The sequence below is a fragment of the Macaca nemestrina genome, chromosome 3 (genome assembly GCF_043159975.1).
Source record: "Macaca nemestrina isolate mMacNem1 chromosome 3, mMacNem.hap1, whole genome shotgun sequence".
NCBI classification, from domain to species: domain Eukaryota; kingdom Metazoa; phylum Chordata; class Mammalia; order Primates; family Cercopithecidae; genus Macaca; species Macaca nemestrina.
This window is the reverse complement of record NC_092127.1, coordinates 133,819,164-133,835,064: the sequence shown is the minus strand read 5'-3', so window position 1 is coordinate 133,835,064 and position 15,901 is coordinate 133,819,164. Positions and strand designations below refer to the sequence as shown.

General features: G+C 40.9%; 1 protein-coding gene across 3 annotated transcripts in view; it reads right to left on the bottom strand.

Annotated features, from left to right (window-relative positions):
* Positions 1-15,901, bottom strand: part of LOC105477324 (solute carrier family 4 member 4) — a 504,202-nt gene that overhangs the window by 393,678 nt on the left and 94,623 nt on the right. Inside the window, exon 1 of one of the 3 annotated variants that reach the window (XM_011733790.3) lies at positions 1,919-2,549. The exons of 1 other annotated variant lie outside the window; for it this stretch is intronic. The gene's annotated coding sequence lies outside the window, so the exon portion shown is untranslated. Of the gene's footprint in view, positions 1-1,918; positions 2,550-15,901 lie in introns of those variants that run through there. One more of the 3 variants, XM_011733791.3, reaches the window with a different exon arrangement.

Sequence of the window (15,901 nt, the reverse complement as noted above, 5' to 3'; positions counted from 1 at the left end):
AATCTAAACTGAGAGTACATTCTGCCAGTCTCATTGGGTAAGGTGTCTAATGTATGTTTGTAAGTCTCTAGAAATGACCCCAAAAGAGCAAATGTCACCAAAACCCTCATTCTGAAGAACAGTTAAATCCAAAATGTTGGGGGTTTCTTAGTTTTCAGTTCTTTTAAGCATGGCTGGGACTATCAAAATATCCCATCTTGTCCTTGTCACCCCCACTCCTACAAATGCTCTCTGCCTCAACAGCTCATAATGCAGTGGCACTGCTTTCACGTCTCCATCTACATACATGAGAGTTTCTGTGTCATCTTACTTGAGAGTGTGGGATACAGTTAAAACAAATCATTCAATTTCAAGATCTACCACAAAGACCAGAATCCTATCAGTACTTTTAACTTTAAAATGAAAGTAAAAGTTTTTTCTCAGCTATAAAAGCTATAGAAAAATAAACAGGCACACTTCCTTTGAATGAAGTTATACTAATATTTTCAGTCTAAGTACTAAAATGACCATATAAATTATTTACATGCTAATATGATAGACACAAGAAAGACAGTTGTAGTCAGAAACATTTACAAAAGACATTACATTGGCTATAAAAAGGTACTGAATATTGTTCTAAAGCCATTGACGAATCTACTCAAATCACAATGAAAAAAAAATAGGCCCAAATGAGCAATGTACACTTTAATTAATTTAATTCAGGTAATATTACAACTCCAAGTCCCAAGATACAAGAAAAAAGAGAAATACAGTACAATACAGTGTCTCTTAGGAAAGGAACTGTTCCAGGATTTGAGACAATGAGCGTTTAGTACAGCCCAGTGTTCTTGATTTCTCATTAGGAGCAACTTTCCAGGGCACTGAAGCGAACTAGGAAAAGAAATGGGGAGGGTAAGCCAAAGGGGTCGCTGCTCTTCAGTGTCAAGTTGGAAAGAGCTTGCTGCGATCAATTATGCTGAGAAGGTAGGGCCTTGAGAGGGAAGGAAGGGTAGAAAAAACAGTTTTACAGGGCGCTGAAAAAAGTGACAGGACAGAGGTAGAACTGCTTCCTTCTCCATCTTTCACGTCAATTCAAGTTTTTCTTTTTGTTCTGTAAGAACTTTTGTCTTTATGGTGCTTGCTGCGGTTTGCTGATGTAGTTCCCAACTCCTGCCTTCCTTTGGTGACTTATTAACGGACTGGCAACGGCTGAGTAAAATGCACTTAAGAAAAAAGAAATCACCTCTCCTTGCCAAGACGCACATGCTGCCCAGTACCTGAGGAAGAGCTCCGCTGTCGCTGGCCAAAAGAAATTCCAGTTTAACCTCTGCCTCTCCTATCCAAATCCATTGCAAATAAATGTGTGTGTGCCACTTGCAGAGAATCTGCCTGACTCACCCCCCGCCTTTGGCGTGCCAGGGAGAGATGTAAATGCTCCGTCCTGGAGCGGGCAGTGAAGTGGGGGCCGCGGCCTCGGTAGCACTGAGAGTCCCCAAATCTCCCCCTGTGATGGGTTTGGGGATGTGTTCCTCTCAAGCAGGTGCCCGGTCACAGGGCGACCACCCAGGCTCCCAGCAACACACGTGTCACTGAGCCCGAGCCCAGCCCGCCGCAGACACTGGCCCCGCAGTCCTCGTAAAGACGCCCAGTAGCGCGCAGGGGACTTAGCAGTGAGGGAGAAGCAGGACCACCCAAACTTTTCCTCTAAACCCTAAAAAGGAAAAAAAAAAAGTACTTTTCCGCGGAAGCAGCCTCCACACACCGCCCGCGCCCAGCTCAGGGGATGCCCGGCCCGCAATTGACCTCTCTCTCCCTCCCAGGAGCGCGCTGAGGCCGCCTGCGCGCCCCACTGGATCGGCCCCCGGGCTCGCGCCCGCCCCCGCCGTGTAGCGAGGGACCCCATCGACCCTTCCGGCAGCTGCCGGGGCCAGGCGCTCACCTCCTGGGGTCCGGCTTCCGTCGCTCCTCCAGTTTGGCGGCGGAGTGTGGGGCTGCAGCGGCCACTGCCGCCGCCGCCGCCGCCTTCGCTGCCACCGCGGCCGCCGCCGCCACCGAAGCGCTGCCCGGCGCGCCGCCGGGGTTGGAGGCTGGGGGGCCGCGGAATCCCTGGAGGCGCGAGCCCGGGACGCGGCGGGGCCGAGCCGCGGGAAGTTGTCTGCGCGGGGCGCGGAGCGAGCCGGGCGCCAGTCACCCGCGCCCAAGTAGTCACAACTTTGCCGCCTGGGTGGGTGCGCGCTCCGGAGAGAGGCGAGTGCGGGAGAGCGGGGCAAAGGGGCTGGGGCGGGAGGGTCTTCGGAACAGGCAGGACTGGAACCTGAAGGGCCCGCGAGGGAGAAAGGTGGCGCAGGGGGGATGTCTACACAGCCCGCGTGCTGCTCGGCGAGCGAGTGTGTAAGAGCGCGGGCGTCTACTCTAGTTTGCCTCCTGCAGCTCCTGCATATTTATGGGGATCTCTGATGTTCCTGCCAGTAACTAACGCTGCAGCAGTGGAGCCCAGCCCGGGCGCCCCTCGGGAGCAAGCCAGGGTGCGGGGGCTCAAGGAAGGCGGCCGCGGCGGAGGCTGTGCCGCGAGCGCGAGCCTGCGATCCATATTTAAAGCCGTAAGTGGCCTCGGCCGGCCCCCTGCCCTGCCCTCGCTCGCGCCCGCCCGCCCGGCCCCCACCGCTCCGGGCCGCCGCTCGGCGTCAGCCGCCCGGGCATCCGCGGCGGGGAGGGGCCTCGAGCCGCGCCGCCTCCGCCAGGGGCTTGAGCTCTGCGCTCAGCGCCCGCCCGGAGCTGGCTGAGGACCCGGCTCCGGACCAGCAGCTCTTGCCTCCCGGGTTCCTTCTTTCTCACGCCCTGGGCTGGGTCCTAGGTCCAGCTTTTTGTCCTACTCAGAAGAATTACCCGTGGGGAGAGCCTGTGCTTCCATGCAGACCTAAAATTGCATGCGTTTCCCAGCTCAGATCACTCTTGACTCTACTTTATAAAACTTGGGGCGTATAGAGTGCTGCCGTAACACAGTATTAAGTCATTGTTCACCTTTAACAAAAGATATCTGAAGATAATGTGGTTGTCAACTGTGTCCTTCACTTATGTCACTGATGCCTTTCTGTCTTCCTAGGGAGTTAAGAAAACAGCCTTAGCAAAGTGATTATTTGTATTTATTCTGTTCCTAAGTCTAATTAATGAGGTTCAAGTACTGTTTGCCAAGCAAGTAATATATCAATGACCCAGCACCATTGCCATCGGTAAACCATTGAATCATAAGTAAACCATTAAGCTATGAACAGACTGTCAGCACAGACACACCATATATTGTTCTGGGTACTGCTAGAGAGTAGTCACTTAATGGATTTCAACCACATGGTATATCATACAAGTGTATATCATTTTCCAGTAATACATATTATTTGTAATGTATATGTGGACATCACTGACCAAACTGTTTTCAACAGTAGCCACCAAAACGCATAAAGCCCAAGAGAAATAATTTCACATACCAACTGCTCCTGGTTCCCAGTCTTTCTTCAATACAAAGCTATAGCTAATAGGACCTCCAAGGGGAAAAAAAAAATAAGGGTAGGGAGGAAATAATTTGAGGACAGAGGCTTTTCTTTCTAGTATTCAAAACTGGAAGAGATCCAGAGATCCATGGTGCCTCACCAGTGCTTGAAAAGCAGGTATGGAGCTTGTGTCTTTTAAATAGCTTGTACCTTTAAAATCCTTAGTTAATGCTCAGAAGGCACAAGGAACCACCCCAGTCAGTCTGATGTATGAAATGAAAATGTACTGTCATGTGTCTCTTGTCACATCTGGCTCACATACATGTTCACACATTCTACATAACCCACTGCAGTGATATTCATCAGAGTATCACTGGGAGTTTTTAATGGGAAACTCAAAACCAAAGGTAAAACAAAAATTTAGCTTTAAAGTTTTCACCTAAATGATTATATTCTGTTTCTAGACGAATGTTAAAATTAACTTTCACTCCCTGAGCAGGCAGTGAGCAAGAATCAGCAACCACAAAGTAAGCTAACAGGCAAAGGGAAGTCACTTTTGTATTAAAAATTTGCCACTGCTGTTCAGCAGTTTTTCACACTGTGGATCATGTATTTCAACATAGCTGGCAATTTCTCATTATAATGGTGGAGCAGCCATGAACAGTCAGTGTTGGTGAATAAGAAGGAAAAAGTCCAAGAAACACATTTTTCAAGCATTCTGCTGCAAAATATATCAAACTTTCCTTCACGTAAGTTGAATAGGTAACTCCTGAAGGCATTTCAGTACAAAGATTGGCAAGAATTTACCCTGAAAGGAGCATAAAGTTGGTGTGTGGGGTGGGAGGCAGGGAGACAAATTTGGTGTGTGTCTTAAATTAATGAGAAAAAGAGTTGTCTTTGGCAAAGGGTTGACAATCTCTGTTATCATTTTCATTACTTGATGTTTGCTGTCCCACAAATAAAAGAGCATGTTCTATTTCCTTTCCTATTGATTAGTGTCCAGTAGTTGAGATATATGTGTGTTTTCCTTTGAAAGGTCATTGATTAATTTTTCTTATAAACTCTGCATGTGATCACTTTCGATTGCTTTTCTGGGTGATAACAATGAATCCTGAGATTTTTGTTCACCTCTCCTAAAACATATGCTATGTCTCCTGATTCTCATAAGCCCAAAGAAAGATTTATTAGTTCTTTTTGTCTTGGGGTTCACACGGTTTGGTGACAAGAAGAATGAGCAGAAAAACTGATGGAATTAGAAAAAATGGTGTAAGTAAGCTTTACTGATAATGATTTGTTTACTTTTTAATCAATAACTCTCTGTACTAAATGACTTCTTAGAATACCCGCCCAGTGCTTAGCTTATTAATCAAGTTTCTTTCATATCATCCAAGGTCCTAATAGGCATCTAAAGAAAATAGAAAGAAGGACCTTTGTTTCGATGACAAGCACCATCTAGTGGCAGCAGGTGATGATGACATAATGTCTAACAAAAATGAAGATGAAAGTTTTTGAATAGGTAGTCCAGGCATTCCTGGTGGCATATAGGCATGACATTCTTTGATTCTGAAACAAGAAGTTGTATGTAGTAGAACAATGCAATTGATCGGCCCTGTGTTGACTGTTGAAAGTAAGGTGCAGATGTGACCTGCAGATAGGATTATTAGCATAGAATTTTCTCAGTATTTGTGTGACTGAATAGGTCCGTAAAGACTCTGTATTTAAGTTTCCTCATTACATAAAATAGGAAGAGTGATGGCTTGTCACCAGATGTTATCTGTAAAGCACTGTGTTCAACAAAGGGCAGAATCCTTAAATTAACTATTATAGTTGGATTTTTTCACTATTAGGAAGAAAAAGTGAAAAATATAGTTGGATGTTTCTCCTGGAGTTAAACAAAATTATAACATTCATACGCATTTCATATTGTGGTCTAAATAGAAAGGTGGTAGGAGATAACGTTATAGCTTGTTACTACAAATGTCAAAGACTGATCAGAGATGTTTGTCAATATCAAGTCCTTTTAAAATAGGTGGCTGTTTGGTGAAAGTCTGACCAACATTTTGCTACACAAATAGAGATTTTCTTTGTGCTGATATTTGTTTGGACTTGTAGTTGTTTGCAACAGAATGATCATTTAAAGTTGCCACTCTATGTCAATTTAGTTAACCACTTCATGGTGTAAGAGTAAGAAATGAGAAAAAGCACTTTTTTCCTTCTCATTCTAAAACCAATCTAGGATGAAAAGATAGATAGATAGATAGATAGATAGATAGATAGATAGATAGATAGATAGATAGATAGATAGGGATCGATAGATAGGGATCGATAGATAACAGATAGATAACCAAAGGCCTCATTTTTGTTTCACTTACATTCCACGAGTATTCATATTCAGTCTGGCAAATTCTTGAATAAATTCACCTAACCTAGATTTATAATTAACATTCTCTCCTCAAATCCCAGGTTTAAAAATACCTGTAGCCCCTTTATATGAGGAGAGAATGAAGGTGAACACAGTTTTTGGAAGCTGTCAGCACAGCATGAGCTGGGGAAAATAATTTTATTTGGTTAAACATGTGTCCCAAGTTGCTTCACAGCTTTAGCAACTGAGCTCTCAACCGTATCCAACTGTCATTTTTAAAACACATGCCTAAAGTCAAATATCAGAAGAGGTTCTAACTTCTGAAAACAGGAACTTATCTCAGTTAATGTCAAGAAAAGCAAGCTATTCAATCTGAGTCTCAGTTCCCACAGCATTAAAATCAAGGAGCTTAAGATAATACCCCAAAGTTCAACAATTCCAATAGGATACCAGAATGATTTCCTCTAATAAAATTGAACAATATGTAATAGAGAAATACGCAAATCTTTCAGAAATGGTATCAACATATTTATTATGAAAGCTCTGTTTAATAACCTTAGGCCAATGTTTCAGCCCCTTCCTCCTACAGGAATTCTCCCATAGATCAGCATAACACAGGACACAGGCCTCTCCGTTTGGAAGGAGAAGGAAAACTTAAAATGAGCTACTAAGCCACTAAAACCCAGGCCCCTGATTTAAAAGATTGGTCTGTTTTTAGGTACGATGGTAGAGAATTATGTTAGACTTCCATACCAGAGCAGACTCTTGGGGCCCTTGGACTCTGATAACGTGAGTGTGAGTGTGTGTTTATGTGCGTGTGTGTGTGTGTGTGTGTGAAATGTACATGTGCGTGATCAGACCAGCCACTTCCCAGACACAGAAAGGTGCTTTTTCCTTTGTATCCCACTGGCTTCCCGCCTCCTTGGGAAATGAATGGGCCTACATGGCAGGCCACTTAAAAGCTGCTCCTCCTTTTTGGCCTATGGACTAAGTCATGTGGATTCAGCTGTTCTATTGCTTGGAGACAGGTTTCCCCATGGACTAACCGCCCACCAGATCCAACTGGGCTATAACCATTCACATCCCACTGGTCTGCTCTTCAGACCAGGCCTGTCTTGGAGACCACAGCACCTCAGTCTCTCTGCAAGTAGCAAAACAGTTGATGTTGCTAGGACTCATCTACCAGACTCATGTCTTCACGGAAAACACTGCAAATCAAAATCTGAATATTAAAAGTTGGCTCCCTTTTCCCCTCTGCTTAGGGAAAGAGCACTCTGGGCAAATGTGCCTTCATGGCTTTTCAATTTCCCAGTACCAACCAAAGACGCTCAGTTCTACACAGAATATGGGGAATGCTTGAGTCATCCATTCAGTCAACCAGCATTTATTAAGAACCTACTTATTTTGTGTCAAGAATCTTCTGGGTGATGGATTCCTAGAAAAAGAAAAGTTCCTGCTTCATGGAACTTACAAGTAAACAAATAAGTGGACAAAATAATGTCTATTATCTTGGAATGCTAAATGCAATGAAGCGATAAATGCTATGAAGAGGGTGACCAACTATCCCAGGTTACATTGCCAATTTACCCCAGTTATCCTTCTGTCATTACAGCACTCCCTTTCACCTCAAAAGGAAGACATAGTGAGAAATTGTAGAATCCCCTTAGCCCTAGAAGAAATAAAGCATAGAGATGTGATGCAGTTGACAAGGTAAGGGAGAGCTGCTTTCAAGTGGGGGGGGTTAAGGAAGGCCTTTCTGTGATAGGAATGTTTAAGGAGAGATCTGAATCGACAAGACATAAATATGAAAAATTTTAAAGGCAATTTGACAGTACAAATGGCATCTGGCATGGTGCCTTACACATAGTAGGAACTCAGTAATTACAGAATGATTGATGGCATTCCTTCTTTTTTGGAACATTAAAAATAGAGAAGCTAACTTACCCAGAATATATTTCTATTAAGACAGATTTCAGGCTTCACAAATTACTTATGACATCATTCTTCTTACACAATAACATTGGGACTATATCTGTGTATTTATTTGCATGTGCATAAAGCATCTCTTGAAGGATACATCAGCAATTAAAAGCACTATTTGCTTCCAGGAAGGGGAACTAGAGCAGGCATAGGGAAGAAGACTTTTCACCGAATCATTCATACTTTTTAAAAATTTAACTATGCCCATAGATTGCTTATTTTTAAATGAAATTTGGATTTAAAATATATAAATAATTCCATTTATCTGCCTATAATTTTCCATATGAATAAGTATATAATTTAAACAGAATCCTACCTGATAGATTAATACTTTTACAAACTATGACACAGTGGCTACTGAGACACCAGTGACAAGACTAAAATGTCTAACCCCTTTCATAGTTATTGGATGTTGTTCAGTGCCAAAAGTATTTGCTCACTTCCCACCTGGGCTCCATTCAAATCAGTGTCAAAAAAGTACAAAAAGATTTTCGAAAGGAAATTGCTGCTTTTCTTGCACCTTGGCAAGTTAAAAAAAAAAAAAAGTAAAAAAATTTAAAAAAACATTTTATCAGGCATCTTGCTGTAACTTTGATTAGAAGGGTTAGTTTTCAAAAATGAAATTGGGCCACGTGTAGTGGCTCATGCCTGTAATCTCAAAATCTGGGGAGGTTAAAGCAGGAGGATTGCTTGAGCCTGGGCTACATACAGTAAGCCATAATCATCCCACTGCACTCCAGCCTGGGCAAAACAAGACCCTGTCTCAAAAACAAATAAAAGAAAATGTGTTGCTTTTTTTCATTATAAAAGCAATGTAGTGTTACTATTAAATCATCATAAATAGAGAAAAATAGGTGGAGTGGCAATAAAAAAAATCTCAGAGAAGACTTTCATATTTTTACATATTTCCTTTGCATAATTTAGATTTGTGGTTTCCAGTTGATTGACCATACTGTATTAAAAAATGGTGTGTGGGCCAGGCGCAGTGGCTCACCCCTGTAATACCGGCACTTTAGGAGGCTGAAGCGGGCGGATTACTTGAGGCCAGGAGTTTGAGACCAGCCTGGCCAACATCCTGAAACCTTGTCTCTACTAAAAATACAGTTAGCTGGGCGTGGTGGTGCACACCTAATACCAGCTACTTGGGAGGCTGAGGCATGAGAATTGCTTGAACCCAGGAAGCAGAGACTACAGTGAGCTGAGATCATATCTCTGTGCTCAGAGGCAACAGAGTAAGACTCTGTCTCAAAAAAAAAAAAAAAAAAAAAAAAAGGTGTATGGTCGTCAAACCTAATTTTGAGTAAGGACACTCTCTTTTGTCATAAAACACAAATTTTAAGAGATGTGGCTAGGAAAAAAAAAAAATCTTGTCAAACCCAGTTCATAGCTGTTATACTCTTATCTAAACACAGTTCCAGAATTTCCCTTCTGTTTATGAAAATTCCAATGGAATAAGTTGTCTATTGACAGTTTCTGCTATCTGGCAATTAAAATACTGATAGGCTCACTAACAACAGTAATAGTAATAATATGGCCAGCACCTACATAGCCATTACCAGGTTTTAGGATCTGTTCTAGTAAATTAACTCATTTAATCTTGATTTTAAAACCCCGTTGTTAGTAGTGGTATCACTTTCTTTCTTGTTGTTGTTTTATTTATTTATTTTTTGGTGGTATCACTTTCATCTTCACAAGAAGCTGTATGTCTATCAGAACTCCCTACGTTTTTATACATGGTCAACTGTTTCAGATGTACTCAAAATTTGAGAAAGTTTGGAGTTGAGTTGGGTTGGTCTGTCTCTGTCAATTTAAACATCTGGTCCAGAAGGGTTAGATCATTGTTGGGGATAGCCAGGCACAGTGGCTCATGCCTGTAATCACACCACTTTGGGAGGCTGAGGCAGGCAGATCACGAGGTCAGGAGATTGAGACCTGGCTAACGCGGTGAAATCCTGTCTCTACTAAAAATACAAAAATTAGCCTGGCGTGGTGGCACGCACCTGTAAGCCCAGCTACTTAGGAGGTTGAGGCAGGAGAATCACTTAAACCTGGGAGGCAGAGGTTGCAGTGAGCCGAGATCACACCACTGCACACCAGCCTGGGCGACAGAGGGAGACTCCGTTTCAAAATTAATTAATTAATTAATAATAAAAGGTAATTGTTGGGGACATCACATAGTAGAACACCTAAATTACATCTACTTCTCTCATTTCAACTGAACCTGACAGAGCACATATATACTGATATCAATACCCACATATACTTCTGAGATATCAGCTATCCAAAAACAGAATTTTAGAATTTGAAAATACTAGACTTTGATTTTGTTTCTTTTTCATCTTGACTACATTCTGCCACTGCTATCTCACATGAAAGTTTCAATGGTGTTTTTTTCTACCTTCAGTCACAGGTACGTGCTTTCTATCTGCAGTCCTTCCTATGGGGTGCACAGTAGAAATTCAACATATAGGTTTGAAAGTCATTAAAAATTTCCCAGGCACTGGTAACACCATGGTATTTGTTTATAATGTACTATATAGAAAAACATAGTACAGACAGTACTACATAGTATATATAAGGCTCAGTACTATCCACAGTTTCAAACATTCACTAGGGATCTTGTAAAGTATCCATTGTGGGTAAGGGGAGGACTACTGATACTGTGACCTTAATTTCTTGATTTTTCATTATAAAATAAGCGGAGGAGGGAAATCTTTTTCTTGGTGTTCTGATGGTGGTGCTGGTGTTTGGTATCTAGGCATTGAGCCTGATGCTAGTAATCTTCATTCCTAAATTAAATTTTGAGACTTTTATCTCTGTTTACAAAAAAAAACTAACATTTTACTCAGAATTACACAGAAATTAGTGGCAAAGGCCAACATATCATTTTTCATTCAGCAATTTTTACTTGCTTACACTTAAAGAAGATTCATATTCTGCAAACATCTGTCAGAAAATATCTGTGCTAGGCTGGATGTGGTGGCTCACGCCTGTAATCCCAGCACTTTGGGAGGCTGAGGCGGGAGGATCACAAGGTCAAGAGATCGAGACCATCCTGGCCAACATGGTGAAACCCCATCTCTACTAAAAACACAAAAATTAGCCAGGCATGGTGGCATGTGCCTGTAATCCCAGCTACTCAGGAGGCTGAGGCAGGAGAATCGCTTGAACCCAGGAGGCAGAGGTTGCAGTGAGCCAAGATCACGTCACTGCACTCCAACCTGGCGATAAAGTGAGACTCTGTCTCAAAAAAAAAAAAAAGAAAGAAAGAAAGAAAATATCTGTGCTAGAATATGTAATGGCAAAGCAGGAATTGGAAGAGGGAGACTGTTTTCGAATTATTGATAGGTAAATTCCTTTTGTCTCAAACTTTCATCTAAGTGTTTAAGTAACTTTGATCCAAGGAAAGTAACCCCAAATTACTTTTCAATACTCAAATTTTTTCATAGGTGTGGTGATGTCTTGGAACCAATAGCCTGGCATCCTAGTCCAGGGAAGTTATTTAAAATAAATTCTAATAAGGAAGAAAGAATAAGAGACAAACAGAACAAAGTAGAAGAGTTCTAGACAACTCTCTCTGCCTCCACCAGTAGCCGTCAAATTCCATTACTGCTTCTTTGATTAAATTAAAATACAGAAAGTATTGAGTATTTATTTAACACTTTGCCTATCCTGGCAAGAGTAAAAGACATTCCATTTAGAGAAACAACTATTCAAAAGCTTCTGCTGACATTGCAGTTACTATTTGGAATAAAGACCAGAGTAATCAAGTAGATGGAGGTGATTTTTCAGAGAATACAAAAGAAAATTTACATACTAGGTATAGTGGTGCTGTACTAATAAACTGCTTTCATAATCTTGCTTTAGCATAGACCACCAGTCAAAGCAAATGGAAGTCGCCCCACGTAATAGTAAAAAAGTTTAAGCAAATGAATTCAATACTGCATTCAATCATTAATAATACTACGTAACTAGTGTTGTCAAGTATGTCCTAATCCCCATGGAAACTAGACAACAGAATAAAAAGTACCCCTGTTCTACAATTGAGGGAACAGAGGCTCTGAAACATCAAGTGACTGACCTCAAGTCACACAAGCACCAAATTTACGAAGCCAGGGTTCTGTAACTAGGCCTAAGTCCATGCTCTTTTTACTATACTGTGCCTTCTCAATCTACCCATAGGAGGTACATAAAGAAAGCTGGCACCACTTAGTCCTTGGTGGGTAAAGTATGGCCTCCCAACATCCACACTATCCTCTCCACACTCTCCATTTGCAGTCTAGCCTGCACACAAAGCCACATTAATTTTCCTAAAGCACTGTTTTTGATGAACCTCCCACTGTTCTTCAAAACAAAACAAAAACAAAAACTTTTCAGTAGTTCTTTATCAACTATTGAATGAAATCCATGTTATTTAGCTTGGAATTAGTAGCATTTCATGACTTAGCTTCAACCAGCTGTATTTGCTACTGATCCCATACACAGTTTGATGCTTCACTCAACCTAGATTTCTCACCATTTTCTAAACAGGTATTTTATTTTCTTGGTCCCAGTCCCTTGCTCATGCCATTTATTTTACCAGGAATGTCTTTGTTTCCTCAATTTTCATCTCTACCTATTAAAAGCCTTATTTTAAAATATCCAATTTTAATGCTGGCTTAATCCATATTCTCTGATTAGTTCAGCCCTAAAACCTCTCTCTTCCATACTGATAGCATTGAGACTGTGCCACTTACATGTCACCAACACCATCACCAGTATTGAGGCTTTTGATATATGTTTCTTATATCCCCCACTAAATTTTAAGCTCTGTGAAAGTAAGAAATGTGACTTAAACATTTTTACATTGTCTCCTCTAGTACAGTCCTATGCGTATAGTAGGCTCTCACTAAAAGCTGAATGAATAAATAAAACAATTAGTAAATGAACTTAATAATGTTTACAAGTTCAATTATAGTAAAGGCCCCCTTGATAGGTAATATTGAGACCAAAACACTTGTAAGTTTTCATTCTTCTGTGGCTAGTCATGTAAAAGTCATCTTTTATATTCAGTTATTGGCTTGAGTAAAATATGGGTAAGTTTTCATGAGAAATTAGACTTAAACATGTAATTTTCTTCTGTTTTAAACCATCTTTGATTTATTCATTCAAAAAATATTTATGAAATGCCTATTATACACAAGATTCAGCAAAGTACTGAAGAAACAGGGATGAGCAAGATAGACAAGGCCACTGTCTTCAGGAAGCTTAAATTCTAGTTGAAAAGAGAGGCAGTAAACAAGTAAACAAACATATAAAATAATAATTTATACTATAGAAATAAATAAGATGATAAAGGAGAGAGTGATGAGGTAGAATATTTAGATTGGCTGGTCAGGGAAGGCCCGAGGAGGCAACGGCTCACCTTAAAGTATCCAGCCATGCAGAGCATGTTGGGGAATGTGCTCTAGGCAGAGAAAACAGCAGGTTCGAAGGCACTTGAGGGTTGAGGAAAGAAAGGAGATCAGTGACAGTAGAGCACAATGAATAAGCAGAGAGTAGTGATGAACTGAGGTTTCTAGAAGGAGGCAAGAGACAAATCTTGCAGGGTTTTGTAAGTCTAGGAAGGAATTAAGATCTTATTCCAAATGCAATCAGAAACTACTGAAGATTTATAAACAAGGGTGTCACATGATCAAATTTAGAATCCGGAAAGTTCATTCTTAGAACTGAACTGGAAAGAAGGCCCTTGCCACATGCCAACACCTTAATCTTGGATTTCCCAGCCTCCAGATCTATGAGACAATATATTTCGGTTCATTATAAATAACCCAGTCTCAGTGACAAAGTGAAGAGACGACCCACAGAATGGAAGAAAATATTTGCAAACCGCCCATCTGACAAGGGATTAATAACCAGAATATATGAGGAGCTCAAACAACTCTATAAGAAGAAAACTCGAGTAATCCAATTTAAAAATGGGCAAAGTAGCTGAATAGACATTTGTCAAAAGAAGGTATATGAAAGGTATATGAAAAGGTGCTCAACATCATTGATCATCAGAGAAATGCAAATCAGAACCACAATGAGATATCAGCTCATGCCAATTAAAATGGCTTTTATGTAATGTAAATTAGTATAACCACTATGGAGAACAGTTTAGAAGTTTCTCAAAAAAATAAAAATAGAGGCTGGCGCAAGGCTTATGCCTATAATCCCAGCAGTTTGAGAGGTCAAGGCAGGTAGATCACCTGAGGTCAGGAGTTCACGAACAGCCTGACCAACATGGTGAAACCCCATCTCTACTAAATTTAAAAAAAAAAAAAAAAAAAAAAAGCCAGGTGTGGTGGCGCATGCCTGTAATCTCAGCTACTTGAGAGGCTGAGGCAGGAGAATCTGGGAGGCAGAGGTTGCAGTGAGTTGAGATTGTGCCATTGCACTCCAGCCTGGGCAACAACAGCAAAACTCCATCTCAAAAAATAAATATAAATAAATAAAAAAAAACAGAGCTGCCTTATGATTCAGCAATCCCACTCCTAGGTATATACTCAAAAGAAAAAAAAAGGAAATCAATATATCAAAGAGATATCTGCATGCCCATGTGTATTGCAGCAGTGGTCATAATAGCCAAGATTTGGAAGCAACCTAAGCGTCCATCAACAGATGAATGCATAAAGAAAATGTGGTACATACACACAGTGGAGTACTATTCAGCCTTAAAAAAGAATGAGATCCTGTCATTTGCAACAATATGGATGAAACTGGAGGTCATTATGTGAAGTGAAATGAGCCAGGCACACAAAGGCAAATTTCACATGTTCTGACTTATTTGTGTGAGCTAAAAATCAAAACAATTGAACTCACAGAAATAGTAGAAGGATGGTTACCAGATGATGGAAATGGTCGTGGGAGCGGTGTGGGAAAAGTGGGGAGGGCTAATAGGTACAAAAAATTAGAAAGAATGAATAAGACCTGATATTTGCTAGCACAACAGGGTGACTATAGTCAAAAATAATTTAATTGTACATTTAAAACAGGCCTGAAGCGGTGGCTCACGCCTGTAATCCCAGCACTTTGGGAGGCCGGGGTGGGTGGATCACCCGAGGTCAGGAGGTCAAGACCAGCCTGGCCAACATGGTGAAACCCCATCTCTACTAAGAATATAAAAAATTAGCCGGGTGTGGTGGCGTGTGCCTCTAATTCCAGCTACTTGGGAAGCTGAGGCAGGAGAATCGCTTGAACCCAGGACACGGAGGTTACGGTGAACCGAGATTGCACCACTGTATTCCAGCCTGAGTGACAGAATGAGACCCCATTTCAAAAAAAAAAAAAAAAAAGAGAGAGTATAATTGGATTGTTTGTAACACAAAGGATAAATGTTTGAGGTAATAGATGCCCCATTTACCCTGGTGTGATGATTACACATTGCATGCCTGTATCAAAATATTTTATGTAACCTATAAATATATACACCTACTATGTATTCACAAAAATTATTTAAAAATTTAAAAACAAATAATTTAAAAAAACAAAAAAAGACATTACCCAGCTTTAGGTATTCTATTTTAGCAGCACAAAACAGACTAAGGCAAGGGTGAAGACTGAAGATGGAGAGAAGTGAATAAATTTTAAAGACATTTTGGAGGTAGAACTAAATGAACTTGTTGACACATTAGATATAAGAGTTGAAAGAACAAGAAAAATCAAAAGTGACTCCTACATTTTGTTTTGGAAATGGTGCCATTTTCTAAGATGGAAAAACTTGAAGACCAACTGTGCGGAAGACAGAAATCACTGTTTTGATTTTTGAGGAAAGACAGAAAAAACACTATTTTGAACATAATAAGTTTGAGATGTCTGTTAGATATCCAATTCTAATAAATAATCAACATCACAAAAATGTTAACATTTCACTTTTAACATAACACTTACATTCTCCTGATTGTATACTCACTTTTTATTTGGTCAATGTGGCAGATTATATTTCCCAAAGAGGGTCTCCCTAACATCTCCACTTCCACATCCTCTTCTCTGGTGTGACCTCGCGACTCGCCTTTCAAAAGGCAGAGTCTAATTCTCGTCTCCTTAAATCTGGATGTACTTGGGACCGCTTTGA